Here is a 17664-nt window from a genome sequence, read left to right on the forward strand (position 1 = left end):
GGCCTCTAACATTTTCTGTTGGAAGGAATAAGAGGGGCACTCACAAGGAATCAGGGGAGTGGGGAGGAAATTATTTGCTCATTTTCTCCCCTCCAGGATTCTATATGGAGGAGGAGGAGGAGGAGATTGGATTTATACCCCGCCCTTCACTCGGAGTCTCAGGGTGGCTTACAAACTCCTTTCCCTTCCCCTCCCCACAACAGACACCCTGTGAGGTGGGTGGGGCTGAGAGAACTCTGACACAAACTGCTCTTTTTCAAGGACAGCTGTGCCAGAGCTTGCGACTGACCCAAGGTCACATCAGCAGGTGCAAGTGGAGGAGTGGGGAATCAAACCCGGTTCTCCCAGGTTAGAGTCCGCACACTTAACCACTACACCAAACTGGCTCTCCTATGCTCTCAGGGACTTGAGCAGTCTAATTTTTACTTTTTTTCTCCTCTCTCCCTTTAACTGATCCTCTGCTTCTTTCAGCATTCCATGCCTCCTGGTAAGTTTGCTCAGTCCTCGTCATGCCATTTTGCTTTTCCCTTCTTTCAGTTATTTTTGAACCATTCCCCTTTTAATTATTTTCTTAGTTGTATTTTATGCAGATGTGGGGACCTCTTCTAGTATTATCTGGGAGGGCCTAATGTGAGGTGACATTTTCCATGTGTGCGCCTACAGATGCAGGCAAGTATTATGTCCACATGGCAGTGAAAGAGGAAGACACATTGTAGCTGCCACTGCTGCCTTTGAGCACTTCCTCCTCAGCTGCTGCCACTGTTTTTCCTGTCATGGAATTCATGAGGTTCATTGTCCAGCCAAATAGGTAGACAACTGCAAAATAAAGATTTATTTGCTAGGCAAATGGTGACCACAGAAACAGGTCTGCAACAATTCACACCGCCGCAGGGGTGTTCCCTTCACTTATACTCTTAGGTTACATAGCATTGAGCATGTGCAAAAGCTGTAGCCTAAACTTCTGAGTAAATTCCCACTGCAGACGCTTACATATTCCAAGGGCCGTTTTTGCAAACCAGCATCCTTGGTGTCTGTTAACAGTCTCTTGGAGTTGTTTACCCAGATGGTCTTCGCTGACTCCCCTAGATAAGCTGATCTCAGTGCTCAGCACAAGCTTGTACTCGTTCTCCTTCTGCTTTTTCCAGCAGAGGCCCACTTGCAGGTTGCAAAACAATTAAGCGTGGTGCTGGAGATGCTAGGCTGTCTTTTTATACTTCACTCCTCCCCTCATCCCCGCTGCCATTTCTGTTGGGCAGCCTTAGAGAGGAAGAAGCCCACATGCCTCTCATCACTTCTCCTTCTCTCCTTGCCCAGTGAATAGGGTTGCCAGCTCCAGGTTGGGAAATACTGGAGATTTGGGGGGGGTGGAGCCTGGGGAAGGCAGGGCTTGGGGAAGGGAGGGACTCCAATGGGATATAAGGCCATAGAGTCCACCTTCCACAGTGCCCATTTTCTCCAGGTGAACTGATCTCTGTTGCCTGGAGATCAATTGTAACAGAGGAGGATCTCCAGCCACCACCTGGAGGTTAACAAAAACAGCTAGGGACACACAGTACGTAACTGATAATATAAAGAGGAAATTACTGTCTGTGTCCTATTTATACAAAAATACTTTTTCAAAGGGAAGGACAACCTTCCTTCTTATAAATCTTTTGAATCGGCTGGGATATTTAAAAAATACAGACTGGCTCCAGCTTTGGGAAATATTACCCATGACTGATACTTGCTTCAAGCAAAACAGCTCTGATGAAGATTTGCTGCGAATGAGAAGTGTACCTGGGATTCTTCTCATTCACGGCAAATCATCAGAGTTGTTTTGCTTGAAGCAAGTATCAGTCATGGGATTGGCTTCCGGTTTATGGCGACACGCAGGCAGACACATCTCCGGGACGTCCCGGGGATGCAAACTGCACACCAGCGTGTGGGAGGGGGTCCGATGGGTCGCGACCCCCCCGGAGCCTTGGTAAAAGGCTCCCAGCCAGGGGGCTTTTGAGGGGCGACCTCTTCGATGGCCGAAAGGCGGAGAATTGAGGCGCCCCTCTGCCCTGAAGGTCCTGATGCTGAGTGACCGCATGGTATGAGTGCTGCTGACCAGGACAAGCGTTGGAGATCGGGCGAAATGATGATGAGCGAGGTTGAATGGCCAACAACAAACTGTGAGTCAGGCTGAAGCGAGCATGAAGATATAAAAAGAAGCTGCCCCGCCTAAAGAGCGACGGGAAAGCGAGCAGGGGAGGGATCCCTCCCAAACGCATAGACAAAACACGGGAGGAAAGGGGGGAGCGGAAAAATAAGCAACTAAAACTGTTTTAAGAGACTTACCAGAGCGCAGAAAAGCATTTGGGCAAATATCAGAGACTCTAGCAACTTTTTTGAAAAGTAAACAAATCCAAAGAGATGGCGGGGAAGAAACTGGAGAAAGAGAAGCGGTTGAAATCGAAACTAGGGGCCAGTCCTCGAACGGATGAGGTCACTGAGCTCTCAGAACTCTTAGCTGACTCCCTGCGCCCCCTGCTGGACGAGATCAATGGCATTAAACAACAACTGTCAGTAATTGGGCAGAGTCTCGCAGCGCAGCAGATGCAACTGACTCAATCCTTAAAAGCAACAGAGCAAATGGGAGAGAAGGTGAAGGAAATGGACATCACTACTAAAAAAAGATAAGATGACAGATTTAACAGCGGAATACCTTTGCAGCGAGATGGATGTGGTCTACAGGTCCTATTCATCGTACATTAAGAAAAATAATTTGCCTGGGGAAATAGTGGTCAGATTCTCGAAGAGACACGTGAGAGATGCTATTTTGAAAGCAAATTTGGGAACACCCTTGAAAATTGGGGGCAATAATATCATGATTTTAAAAGATATTCCATTTGATATAAGACAGAAGAGAAATAACTATAAAGAATTAATCCTTTTCTTACAAACAAATGGCATCAGTTACAGGTGGTTAACCCCAGAATGCGTCATTTTTAAGATTAACGATAAAAAAGAAAAGATTGACTCTGTTTTTAAAGCACATGAATTTCTGCAGACACAGCTTGGGGAACCAGAAGAGGGCAAAGGGGAGGGAAAAGAAAGCAAATCTGATGGCGAGTTGGGTGACTCCCCCTCTGAAAAGGGGGCGGCTGCCCCCAAAAGCCCTTATAAACTGAGGATTAGAAAAGATAAGAATAAATAAGGGCTGAAGGACTCTGATTTGTGCCTGAAAAAATGTTGAAATAACTTGGGGATGCTCTGGGAATTTCTTTAAACAGTTAAAGGGCGGGTTAAACGACAATTAATTTAGCATAACCGACTAAGTTCATTATATGTTTAGTAGCTTTCTTTTTGTTTAAAATAGCATAGGGTTAAGCTGATAGAGTCCACCTCCTACTCCTACTCTTGGGTTTTTAGTTAGTGGTGGGTCTTTTTTCTTTCTCCCTCTAGATGTAGTTCCCTTTCCCATATTTTCTGTTGTAGTTTTGTAGCCTTTAAAAAAAGCAAACCAATAAAAACCTCCCCCCAGGGGGATGGAAAAAAGAAGAAGAAGTGTACCTGGGATTCTTGTCTCACATCAGTTTTGGTCTAAAAGTTTGTTTACTGGCAAATAGCTGAGTTCCCTTGCAAGTTGAACTCATTATTATAATTATTGTGGATGAGGACTTTGGAAATCTTGTAAATGACCTCACACTGTAAATTGTAAATTTCAGATCCAGTGCCTCTACACAGGTGTCTCTGTAATGTCATATCCTTGTAAATTCTGAAAATAATGTAACAAATATTGTTCATGTATAATTGAGAATCTGGTTAATAGAACTCACATTGTAAGATTTCAATAATTCAGAAGATAACATTTTTATATAATTGGCAGTGGTTTATGTTCTTTGTATAAATAGGAGTAATAACGGAACATACACAGTGACCTCCTGGAGGTTGGCAACCCTACCAGTGAGTATTTTTATTTAGAATATTTCTTTGCTGCCTTTCCCGGACAAGGCTGCTTGCAACAATATCCAACAAGATAAAACCATCAGAGCAATCGACCTTTTAAAGTAAAATAACTCACACCTTTATAGTTATATTTGGGGGAGAGGAGGTTTCCTGATTAAGAGGCATGTAGCCCAGCGGCACTGCCTTACTCTCGGGTAGCCCCATTAGCAGGGTACCCCACTTCTACCTGAACCAGAGACCGACAAAGTCAGGCCAAGGAAGGCACTCCTGGCCTGAAACACAGAGCTAGCCAAAAGTTCTAGAAAAGGGTCTCCATTTTCAGGTTGCACAAGGCAGCCCTCCAAGGCAACCTCCAACCTCCCCCTCCACCCAGCAGAGGTATGCTTATGGAATGACAATGGGTTCCACAAGGTGCAGTATCTACATTTCTAAAGGCTATTCAGAGGCCACTTGGCGAATAGCCCTTCTGTCTCCAGAACTTCACCTAGCCCTTTTGTGTGCACCTATGTCTATGTGAGAATCCTTTGTCTCAACAACTGTCCTTCCTCCTCCATCCTTCAGGATACCAAGATAAATGAATCATACATTCAAATGTTTAGCTGTCCTTCCTGAGCCAGTCTGGTGTAGTGGTTAAGTGTGAGAACCGGATTTGATTTCCCACACCTGCAGCTGCTGGATGTCCCTGGGCAAGCCATAGTTCTGTCAGAGTTGTTCTCTCAAGGACAGTTCTGGAAAGAGCTCTCTCAGCCCCGCCTACCTCACAGGGTGTCTGTTGTGGGGAGGGGAGGGGAAGGGAAAGGAGTTTGTAAGCTACTCTGAGACTCCGAGTGAAGGGCAGGGTATAAATCCAACCTCCTCCTCCTCCTCCTGACACTCATCGGGGACCCATCTCCAACTTTTCTCTATACCTGAGAACGTATTCAATCCACCTTGGCAGGATTATAATGGTCATCAAACCCATTCAACCAGCTCCAGTACAGCCACCCAGCACCTGGCTAATCCCATCAGCACTATTGTGAATTCAGACCCTCATTGGTCACAACTAGGTTCTGCCCCTCCTAAAATCAGCGATTCAGCTTTTAAATCAAAGCTGGTAGGGGTAACAGACAGTATAATGGAAGCTTTGGTGTTTATCATCTTCCTCTTTCTTCTTCCCATGGCCCCCTTTAACTCTCTTTTTTAACGTCTATACCAATTAGACTGTAAAGAACCACATTTGTATTTGTACAAACAATCATTGGTATCCTTTATGTTGTGTTCTGGGTGCTGCCCCCATTTTCTTATCATTTTGAGGTGGTATTTTTGTTTTGTTTTTAAATGATGAAACACCCACTCTATATACAAGCAAGGTGCCCAGTAAGTACAAGGCCAATCCAGGCCACACCATTCAGATTGATGAGAAAGTACAGACTTCTTAAAAATGTCTAATCACCAAACAGCACAGGAAAACAAACTGCCATCTAGACAATGCTTTCCAATCCCAAGGTGGGGCCTGGAGATCCCCCAGAATTACAACTGATCTGCAGGCTACAGAGATCAGTTCCCCTGGAGAAAGTGTCTGTTTTGGAGGATGGACTCTATGGCATTATACCCTGCTGAGGCCCTTCCACTTCCCCAAATGCACCCTCCCCCTGGCTCCACCCCCAAATCTTCAGGAATTTCCCAATACATAATTGGCAACCCTAAAACTCTAGACTAATTCTCAAAACACTGTCTCCTCTGTTGGAAAAATTGGCAAGATAGTTAAATATTCAGAGATTGCAATGGATCTTTGCTTCCCTGGAAAGGAGGCATTTTCTTTGATGTAAAATCTTTATTTCTAAGGGAAGGGTTCAGAGGAAAATCTACAAAACAACAAAGACACCTAAGACTACATCTTTACACTTTGACCACACGGTCTACAACAATGGAGATTCTTCATTTCTTCTTGACCTCTAGAAGGAAATCGCCTGAATGCATTAACCAATGATTGTTAGTAAGTAGGCTTTACTTTCCCAGGCTTTCTTTCCATTGGCTCTGTGCCAGGTTTCCCTTCTAGGTCTGTCTAAACAATAGCACACAAGGTAAACACACATTCACCCTATAATGACTGAATTGTAGACCTTGCAACACACGTATCTCCAGCATCCTCTGCCAACTCAAGGATGGGGAATTCCTGGAGATGTTGGAGGTGGAGCCTGAGGAGGGTGGGGTTTGGGGAAGGGAGGGAGCTCAGCATGTTAGAATGCCACAGAGACCATCTTCCAAAGCAGCCATTTTATCCAGGGGAACTGATCTCTGTCTGGAGATCAGTTGTAATTCCAGGAGATCTCCAAGTCTACCTGGAGGTTGACAACTAGGGTTGCCAGCTCCAGGCTGGGAAATGCCTGGAGATTTTGGAGGTGAAGCCTGAGGAGGGCAGGGTTTGGGGAGGGGACTTCCTTCAGTTGGGTATAAGGCCACAGAGTTCACCTTCTAGAGCAGCCATTTTTTTCCTGGTGAACTGATCTCTGTCACCTGGAGGTCAGTTGTAATAGCAGGAGATCTCCAGCCACCAACTGGAGGTTGGCAATCTCAACCCTAATTAAAGCAATTCTATTTTGTCCTAAGGAAAATCTTTCCACATTTAAATTCTTCTTGTTACTCAGAATAATTTCCTCCTCTTTGCTTGTGCTCTTTCTACTTTTGAGTTGCAATTAGATTAAGAACTACCTGGATTTCCCAGGAATAAGAAATTAGTTCTGTATCAAAGCAAGGATCTAGACTACTTGCAGCACTAAGTGGTTTTGAGATGGCCAATTTGCACAGCTTTCTAAAACTGATTCCACTAGATGGCAATGTGGCACTCTTGCATTTACTACAAGGAGTTTCCCCCTTTCCTGTAAAACACTAATAAGGGTTTTTTTCTGTACTTCCCTCACACAAACGGGTAATTTTACCTATTACCCTATCAAAAGGGGTGGGGGAGTGTTTGATAGATACAGCGATTGTATTTCTGTACCCCTTCACAGTTTTAGGCCTTATGGTAGGAAGCACGGACTCAAAAATGCCTGATTACTCCCTCTCTAAAGGCAGGTAAATGCAACCCCCTTAGGAGCAATTAGTTCTGAGAATGGCTTTTCTCAAACAATTGCCAGGAAATATTGTCTTGACAGATTCTTCTGATGCAATGCTGGTTTTCTCCATATTGTTATTTGAAGAGATTCAGAAGCAGGAGGGTTCAGATCCATATGCTGCAGTCATCAATTCACCTCCCAACCATACCTTTTTGTACTCATTTCCTTTTAGGGTTGTTTTTATTTGAGAACAATGATACTTCCAAGAATTTCAGGCACCTGTTACAGGCTTAGCAGTCTCTTTCAACTCGGCTGTGGAGATCCTTGAGGGAAATGCCAAAAGTTTTGTCTTTTGCAAAGGGTTTGGCTATAACCCCACTGCAGATTTTTGATGTACAACCAATCTTCTAAAATATTACTGTTTTGGGAAATCATAATATAACAAATGTGTATCTGACTGTTCCCTGGAAGGCCAGATAAGTAAACTGAAGCTCAAATACTTTGGCCACCAAATGAGAAGGGTGCACTCACTGGAGAAGACCCTGATGCTGGGAAAGATTGAAGGTCAAAGAAGACGGGGACGGCAAAGGATGAGATGGTTAGACAGTGTCATCGATGCAATGAACATGAAATTGAGCCAACTTCAGAGGACGGCGGAAGACAGGAGGGCCTGGCGTGATCTGGTCCATGGGTTCGCAAAAAGTCGGACTCAACTGTGCGACTGAACAACAACAATCTGTCTTTGGAAGCAGTAGTATAAATCCCCATATTGAGATCCTGCCTCCCTGCCTGTAGGAAGTGATATGAAAGACCTCCGCCTGGGACTCTGGAGAGCCACTGCCGGTTTGAGTAGAAAAGGGTCTGATGATTCAGTATAAGGCAGTTTCATATGTTCTTGTGCTGTTTTAAGTTAACTAATTTTAGAATCCAATTAGGAAGGAGTGTTTCTTTAGACATTGCCTATCGTTGGGTGCAACACCCATGCAATTGTTACTCTATCCAGGATTCAGGCTTGCTGTCCTAAATTTTATTTGCATTTCAATCTGTTGTAAAACCCAGGGAAAACCCAACCTGCAGAAGATGTTCATAGATGTTTGTGGTATGCAGAGCAAAGAGGAGCAGGAAATTGCAGCTTACTGCATTGGATGACAGCAATCCAAATTCAGCATCAAAGACATTGATTCATAGAATATTAAAATACCGGTTGATGTGTGGCCTAAGCACAATGAAAAGATAAGCAATGGTGAACTCTTTTTGTTTTAGGAGGCGCACCAAATTTAGCATAGAAAGTGGTGTTTGATGCAGTATTCTTGGCTTTCTTCCCTCCACCTTCCTTCGGTTTTCTTACAGCAAGTTCATACACCTGCTGGCTGCAGAAATACATTTGAAAACACACTGTATCTGATGTAAGAGGTGGTGCTATTAAGCAAGGCAGTGTACACTTTATTAATTTGCATAATTAAGGCTGCTAACATCCCTGTTGGGAAATCTTTCCTAGCATAGATTTCAAGTGATGGGAAGAACTTCATTGGCTTAAATCCCCCCCCCCCCCCCCCCTCTTGCAGGCCCTGGAGCAGAGCTTGTAACAAAAAGTTGGTAACTGTTTGCATAGTGGTTTAGGTAGTTTTATTATGCAGGAGCAGTTCTTACTATGACATCTTCACAGAGATCTGCCAGGGCATGGTGGATCCCCCCACCCCTTTTTAGTGTGTGTGTGTTGATGTGTGCATGAGTGAATTTATGGAGGTTTAAGAAATCAGCCTTGCTCTTTGGGAGAGGGTGTGAACTAAAGCACATTCTGGAAGGCAGACAGCAGTGTAATCCTTTCATTCAACCCCGTCTGCAGCTGCTTTTTATAAACTTGGCATAAATAAGGGCTTCGTGAGGCCAGGCCTGTGTATCTGGAAAATATTTTCCACAATCCCCACCCCCAAAACGACGAAGAGCCCAGAAATTGTGCATAGCATAGAACAGCCTTGCTTGTGGTTATTTTCCATTGTTTCCTCTGTTCATTTTTCTGTTGCCAAGTGTAGAAGCCCATAAGTCATAGTTGTTAAACTTTCTCAGTTAAAATGTAACCCAAAGAACAAAGTAATCTGATATGCTAGAGCCAAGTAATTGTGCTTTTAGAGGCAGAGACTTGGGAAAAGTTACATTTTGCTGGCAAGCTTGCAGACTGGTGTGGGCTGTGATCCTAGGTCAAATCAGAAATTTGGGGCAATAGCTGTGTAACCGTCACAGGTAAGCAGTCTCGTTGAGCTGTGCAGGAATGTGTTCTGTTTTAGAAGCCAAGCCAGTCTTGGAGGGTTACATATTAAATGTTGCTGCTGAGGGCACCACCGTGTCATTCATATGGGGTTGGAGCCAAGAAGTGACCCAACTGTGGACCTTTGAAAAGTAAGAAGAGTCTTTTGACTCCTGGAAGAAAAGTTGCCAGGAGAGGAAGTGAGTAAACCGAAGGATGTGAGCACTGAACAGCCTCCCCTTAAACACATTAAAAATATTGAATCAATATGGAAATGTTTTAGTGCCAGAAACAATATTTTTTCTGTCAGTTTTCCAGATTTTGATAGAATCATTTGACCTACCGTTCCAGTTTTCATAGTCTGAAACTCAGGCATCATCTTTTAGAAGAAGCCCCTCCCTCACAAGTCTTCTAGAGCAGCCGTTACAGGCCTTCAGCAAAATTGTATGGTTTAGCTGAGCATCTGCTGTAAGCCCCCCCCCTCCACCCCCAGGCTTTCTCTCGGTACTACAATCTTCATTTTCTAAACATTTCCATGGTGTTGGTTATCTGAGTGTAGTTTCAGAGGATCACTGGAAACATTATTGCTACTTAAGGCCAAACAAAAAAAAGGCACTGGGAGTTCTGTGTCTGAGCTCCCTGAAAATTTAAAAAGAAATCAGTTATCAGACATGTGGGGGCCTGATTTGGACCATGGCACAAAGGGAGGGAAGTTAAACTATCACCCCCCTGTACCATTTCCTGATCTAAAATAGCCCTGTAGAGTTGAGAAAGACAGGAGCCTATGAACTTCAGCTGCTTAATGTGCCTCTCATAGGACCAGCAACAAACATCAATTTAAACATCAATGTAACCACAAAAGAAAGCTTTCCCCCTTTAGAAGACTTTTGAGCAAGGAGAAGCGGGTGTATAATTCTAGAAACTCCCATTGGGGCTTGACTTTGGTGGGGAAAAGGATGTAAATTGACTGGTAATTATTATACTGAAGGAACTGATTATTATTGTTGATATTGCATGTAATGAATATATACCTGTTTTAGGATATTATAAACAGCACACAATGCACTTTATAAGATGGAACAAATAGAACACATTAATGTATATAAAATTTTTTTTTGCAGTGTATATATTTATTGTTAGCCTCCAGGTGGTGGCTGGAGATCTCCCGCTATTACAACTGATCTCCAAGTGACAGAGATCTGTTTGTCTGGAGGAAATGGCCTCATTGGAAGGTGGACTCTATGGCATTATACCCCATTGAAGTCCTTCCAATCTCAACCCCCCCCTCCTTCCTCAGGTTCCACCCCCAAAATCTCCAAGTATTTCCCAATCCAGAGCTGGCAACCCTGTTGCTGGGAGGCATTCATGTCTGATCTTGGCCAGGTGGCGAAGAGAGCATTTCCATGTCCCTGTAGCCACTCAGAAAGCCAAGGAGGACCATGTGCGTATATGTCTGCATATGAGTGCACAATCACACTACAATTGGGTGTTTAAAACCTATTCTCTTATTGTTTTGGTCCAGTGAAAGGTGAGCTGGCTCAGGAATTTGGCAAATGAAATTGTTGGCCTTCAACCACTGGGCTAACTATATACTGAGCTGGCAGAAGATGGATATCAGCCTGTTCTCAGATTTCTGTTTTTCAGATACAAAAGAGAGACCTTGAGTGAAGAGCTCAACCAGCATGGCAGCATAGTGGCTGCTGCTCCCCCCTCCCCTGATGCATTCTACAGGCAGTGTGTTTTTCTTGGTGAACAGTACCTAGAATTACCTCTTTAGAACCTGACGGTTTTGAACTTGGTTCTGTCTGGTATGTCAGAGAACAACGTACAATGAAAGAGCAATAGAAAGGTTAGGAATCTTGGCTTTGGGGATGGTTTGACTGCTACTAGCTTTCCATAAAAACTGCAGAAGTTGCAGTTCTCACTTTACCCCACGATCAATTGGGAATAAATGCAGCAGAAACAATGGGTGGTGTTCCATTTATAATGGATATGTTAAAAGTATCCAGCACTGTGTCATTACTGGAGAAGTGGACCCCTTTTTCTGCCAGAATGAAATCTCATTTCAAAAGTAGTCCAGTCTTCCCTGATTGGTGAGGAAGCAGACAAAGCCAGTGAATATTGGCTGTATGTTATATTTTTGGAAAGCCAATTTCCAAAGGCAGTTTTCAGCATCTTTCCTGTTGTCAGTTCCTGAGTCATGACATCATGGGAGGAGGTGGTGACTAATGCAACCAGGTTTGGGTAGGGTCACTTACTCAATATAAGCAGGCAGCCAGCCAGAGGGCCCGAAGGAATAGCTAAGGAAGGATTTTCATCACAACCCTTTTATATGGATGTTTTCATTATGGGATTTTCCCAGGTGATTTAATGTGAAGACAGAATTACTGCTTCCATTTCCCACCCCTTTACAAACACACTTCTTTGCATTTAGTAAACATGGTTGTCTGTCTCAGACTCTTTTTCAGACATGCATGTTCTGTGTATCAATATTATAATTAATAGTGATAGATGCTAATTTAGGCTATCTGTTCTTTACATTTGTAGTGGGTTGGGGAAGAAGTAGGGGTGAGGATGGTCTAAATTCTATATATCTTTATTTGGAGGTAAACATATTAGCATATAACCAGTTATACTGTTCCAAAGATCTAATGGCATTTAAGAGGAGGCAGCAGTTTCTGTTGTTTCCCCCTCCCACTACAGATCCTCATTTGGCCTCTGATGCTAGTTGCTGAGGGTCTGCTGAATTCCAGGAAGAAAAATTCACAGGGCTTAATGGACTGCAGTGGGAGGGGAAGCAGAAAAGACCTTGGGTGACTGGATATACCCTCTGAATTCAATGGGACTTACTCCTAAGTAAGTGTGTATTAAATTTGCAGCTTTAATAGTCACTGTGCAGGATTTTTCAGCACATCTTTTGTATAAACCAGAATCCACACTTGGTTGGGTTCTTAAAAACTGGCAGTGAGGAGAGATTTTCATACTGACTGTCATTTTGGACTCCCTGACACGGGAAATCTGTGCCAGAAAAGGGAGGGAAGGGGAGAGACATTTGCTTGGCTCAGCAATGAGTTTTCCATTGTCATGCCGTATACCCTCAGGAAACATCCTCTGCATCTACAGTAAGAGCTCCCTCCCCTTTCTTTCTGATTAATATCAAATTAAAAAAACATAATTAGTAACAGGTAGATGTGCCGTACATAGCAGTCCCAATTGGCTATGGGGATTATTGTTAACATGCTAGCTGTTTTGAACTTATTATTTGCCTGATGTCTCATCACATCCGCCCCCCCCCCCCCTTGAACAAAACAAACATCTTGTCCTGTTTGAGGCTGAGGTCCAGGAGTCAAGGCAGGAGTCAAGTTACTACAGCTGGAGCCAACAGCATATCATCGATGTTGTTCTAGCTGGAGGTGAAATGAGGCCTTAAATATCCTTTTAAAGAAGTGAAAATACGGCTCCTCCCTTTCAGGAGCAGGCTGCCAGTAGTTAATGGTGCTGCATCCAGTTATGGCAGCTAGTACTGCGACAGGGCTGAGGTGGTTCAGGGGTCTGAGGGGCCTGAGGAGTCAGTTGGGGAAAGAGATTTAGGACTGGAGCTTCCCAGGAAAAAGGCCACATGGGGCCCCAATCTGGACTGGGGCTGTGATGTCTGAAACAGAGGAGGTTTATTTTATTTTATTTATATCCCACCTTCCCCGCCAAGACAGGCTCAGGGCAGCTTACATAGAGAATACAAAACAATTAAAACAACATGATGCAACAATTAGAAAGGAAAACATAGAAGTACTAGAACCAAGAAGTAATTTTGTTGTTGTTGTTGTTGTTGGACTCATTCAGCCCTGGCTGTCTCAGGTGCAACTGGATTCACCGCCCCCTCTCTTCCCCCTCTACATTGCCTTGCTACTGTGTGTGTGTGAAACAAAGTTTGAGTCCAGTGGCACCTTTAAGACCAACAAAGTTTTATTCAAGGTATGAGCTTTCCTGTGCCTTGCTACGATGTGTGTGTGTGTGTTTTGTTGGGCTCTTTATTTCACAGCTCTCCTGGGTGCGACTGGGTCCACCTCCACCTCCTTTTCACTGTATTCATGCCCTCATGATCCAGTCTTTCTCAGTAGGAAAGCAATGTGAACTATTTGGACAAGGAATAACAACAAGCCAGACCAAGTTCACCCAGGATATTTCCTTTGGAGACTGGGAATTTTGAACCTAGACTTCCCAGATAGTAGGCTGATACTTACCGTCTCTCTATTCTTCCACTGTCATATAGGAGTTGTAGTTATTTCTCTGGGGAAGACTAGTTTTGTAGACAACTACATAGCCCTCACTCTGTGTCATGATGCCTTGACCAGCACATGAAACAACTTATGTACAAAAGCTCAAAATGCCTGTGAGAGCAGGCTGGGGGAAGGGTTTGCTCCCCACTCCAAGCAGCTTAGGGGCATCAGCAACAAAATATTGCAAGAGTGTTAATGTTTTAAGCATGTTTATATTTTAAGGGAAAAATATCTTTGTGTTTGTCTGTGTCCTTTATAAAGTCTGCTACTTGGCATTGCATGTTATGACACGCATGGCCCGCCCCAAAAAGGTCCCATTTATGTCAGATCCGGCCCTCTTAACAAATGAGTTTGACACCCCTGCTGTAGAGTCCACCTTCCAAGGTGGCCATTTTCTCCTGGTGAACGGATCTGTCCTGTCTGGAGATCAGTTGTAATAGTGGGAGATTTCCAGTCACCACCTGGAGGATAGGAGAGAGTGTACAGGGACCATGGTGGAATGATGACAGTCATAACTAAAGAAACACATCGTGCAAAAATGTAGTAAACCCAATAAAATCCCTTAAATATTATGTATTGTTAGCTGTACAAATCTATACAATATCACAAATACTAGTCGTGATCTGAGTATAAAAACGTAATATCATGTTTTTTACAATTCCATTCACATATTATCTCAACAGTCCTGAACCATGTAAATTGCTAAACTGAACATTATTCCAACAAAACCTGAATAAACAAACTATCTTGAATCCAACTTGGTTGTGTAATGTAAATCTGTTCTCGAAGCCCACTAAGTAATATAAAGAATTCTTGATTCAACAGACACCCGGTAAAAATCTGTTTCACCAGCCTTCCTCAAGAATCATAAGTTTCCTGAGCACTTCTTTGTATCCTTCTTTCAAATTGCACATTCTCCAAGTTGTTCAGATAGTGCTGTTATGATATTCCAATATACTTCAAGTTCTGAACGCACCAATCACTACTCTTCAGGTTATTTCTGATTGTATCTAAAATATAACAGTATGTGAAATAACAGAGATACAGTTGCAAGAGTTAAATATTACAAAGTACAAGAGTAAAAGAAACTATCTCCACAATTTACACAGGAACACTGTTTTTTCACTCTTCCCACTGGAACAATCCTCAGTCTTAACAGTAATGGTAAAGTGTTCTCAAACCCTATAGTGCATATTGTAAATTTAAACAATTCATTTCCAATCAACTCCTACAGGTGCATTCAGAGCACTTCAGTTAAAGACACAGTACCAATTATACAATGGTCACAAAGTTTTTAAAATAAACAATATACATATTAGTAAATGAAACTTGGAAAATCTAAACTTTGACTAAGACCATGAGGCACTGATGTATGTAATGTATGTATTTTAAAAGCTTCTTTACGTAATATAATTCTTGAACTAAATACTTTTATAGGGATGTGGTGTTTCTTTGACTTGCCAGACCATTCAAATTACTGGTAACTATGCTGTGAAAATCACAGCCCATTGGGGAGGGCGGGATATAAATGTGAATAATAATAAATAAGTAAATCACCTATAGTGTCTTTGCCATATCTGTTAACCACTTCATATGATGACATGAGAGCCAATACAGTGTAGTGCTTAGTGTACAGGACTAGACCTGAGGCAACTTGGGTTCAAACCCTGTTCTTTGTGAACTTCATTGGGTGACATTGGGCCAGGGATGGCCAAACTTGCTTAAAGTAAGAGCCACATTGAATAAATGTCAGATGTTTGAGAGGCACAAGATATGAAAAAATATTGCACACACGTTTTTATTGGAAAATATGCAAATTTGCTTTTTATTAAGATTAAATGAGACTGCCAAAAATAAAAACAAAAGGGGTAAACACAGATATTCATAATATTTAATTGTCCAATGATATCTATTTATTTGCTAATGATATTTATTTGTTTAAGAGAGAGAGGGGGGGGGACGAGCGGATCCAACGGTGGCTCATCACCAAGCGGGACCCCACAATCAAGGACGTGCTTGAAGAAGCTCTCTCCGCAGTAGCCGCCGACCAGTGCACTTTCCCCAGGAAACCCCCCAATAAAATTAAAGTGACTGTTCTAATCGAGGGAGACCCTTGCACAATGGAGCTAGACACAGGGTCTTTCATTTCCATAATCTCGGAGGACATCTTCCATAGGCTCTGCCATTAAAGGGGACCCTTGCCTCAGTCCGGCCAGTTTCACCCTATGGGACTTCCAACAGAATAAGGTGGCTGTGAAAAGGGTGGGAAAGTTTCGGGTGCAGTACTGGAATTTTGAAGGACTTTTGGACTTGCTGGTAGTGGGGGGCTGTTGCACGATTTTACTAGGACTAGCATGGTTCGAACCCTTGGGGTTCCAGGTCATGGGGGTACACCAAATTGCTCAAGAAGACTTTCAGCAGGTGTGTGACGAGTTCCCAGCCATATTTGATGGGACGCTTGGTCGCTACACCAGACCCCCCGCTTCCCTCCAGCTCAAACCAGAGGTGTGGCCCATTTTATCAACTATGCACAAACCGATAAGGAGGCGCTGGCCATCATTGTGGGGTCAAGAAATTCCATGACTACTTCTATGAGCAGCCGTTCACCATTGTGACAGACCACAAGCCTCTGCTGGGACTTCTTGCCCCAGATCGCCCAACCCCCCAGATGCTCTCGCCTCAGGTACTTCGTTGGTCCATTTTCCTTGCGGGGTACCAGTACTCCCTCCACCACCATCCTGGGAAGGCAATGGGACATGCCGATGCCCTCAGCCACTTGCTGCTCCGCTCCATTGATCCGAACCCGGACCCGGCTCCTGTGCACCAGATCCTGCTTGTAGAGGAGCTTCCTGACCACCCTCTTCACGGCACGAACATTTCCCACCAAACTGCAAAGGACTGGGTCCTCTCCCACATTCTGGACTGGGTAGGGAGGGGCTGGCCCATTCAGCTGGGTGGGCTTGGACTTTACAGCCATCTCATCACTCTGGGACGAGCTCTCAGCTCACAGAGGGTGCTTACTGTGGGGCAGTCAGGTAGTGGTTCCCGCTCCCCTGTGCCAGCGAGTCTTGTTGGACCTGCATGAAATGCACCCTGGAATTGTGCGGATGAAGGCACTCGCCGGGAGCTATGTGTGGTGGCCAGGAATGGACAACAAAATAGAGGCCTAGGTCCAGCACTGCCAGGCCTGCCAAGAGACGCAGCCAGAATCGCCCCACGCTCCCGTGCAGCATTGGGAGTCCACCCGCAACCCTTGGTCCCAGGTGCATTTGGACTTTGCCGGCACCTTCCAAGGGCAAATATTCTATATTTTGGTGGACTCCTACACCAAATGACTAGAGGCTGTGCCTGTTGCCTCCACCTCCTCCAAAGTGCCAATCCGGGCCCTCAGACGAATCTTCAGCATGCATGGCCTACCCGACACGGTCATGACAGATAACAGGAACTGCCTTCACTTCGGGGGAGTTCCGGGAGTTCTTGGGCCGCTACCTCATATGGCACATCCACTCAGTGCCCTTTCACTCAGCCACCAATGGGCAAGTGGAGAGGATGGTACAGACCATGAAGGAGTCCCTCTGGCAGATCATCCACGGGGACTGGGACCATAGGCTTGCAGCATTCCTATTTGGCTACCGGGTGACCCCGAGTGTAACTATCGGCTGAAGCACTGCTGAGCTCCTCATGGGCAGACGCTTAACTACGCAACTGGACAGACTGTACCCAGACCGAGCCCCAGAGCATTGCCAGTCGTTGGAGAGCCAGGAAGCACCCAGAGGGTTTTCCCAGGTGACCCCATCTATGCACAGAACTTCTCCAGTGGTCTGGCCTGGGTTCCAGCCAGGGTCATCAGAGTCACTGGCCCCTTCTCATACGAGGTCTCTACCAATGGTGGACAGGTCCTGCACAGGTGCATCTACCAGCTTCGCCATCGTCTCCTGCTGGAGGTAGCCAAGGCAGCACCAGATGCCATGGAGGCCAGCCACCAGGGACCACTACCACCATCGCCAGAATACAGTGGGTAGGACACCGCACTGCACACAGGGGACTGGCCTGACCACGCGGACTCACTCACACCCACACAGGACTCTGCTCCTGACCCACCATCCTTCCCCAGTGCCACTGCTGAGACCCCAGACAGGGTCCCCATGACTGCACCCACACCGTCGGAGCTGAG

This window comes from Gekko japonicus, unplaced genomic scaffold, assembly GCF_001447785.1.
Source record: "Gekko japonicus isolate JY-2015 unplaced genomic scaffold, Gekko_japonicus_V1.1 scaffold315, whole genome shotgun sequence".
Classification (NCBI taxonomy): domain Eukaryota; kingdom Metazoa; phylum Chordata; class Lepidosauria; order Squamata; family Gekkonidae; genus Gekko; species Gekko japonicus.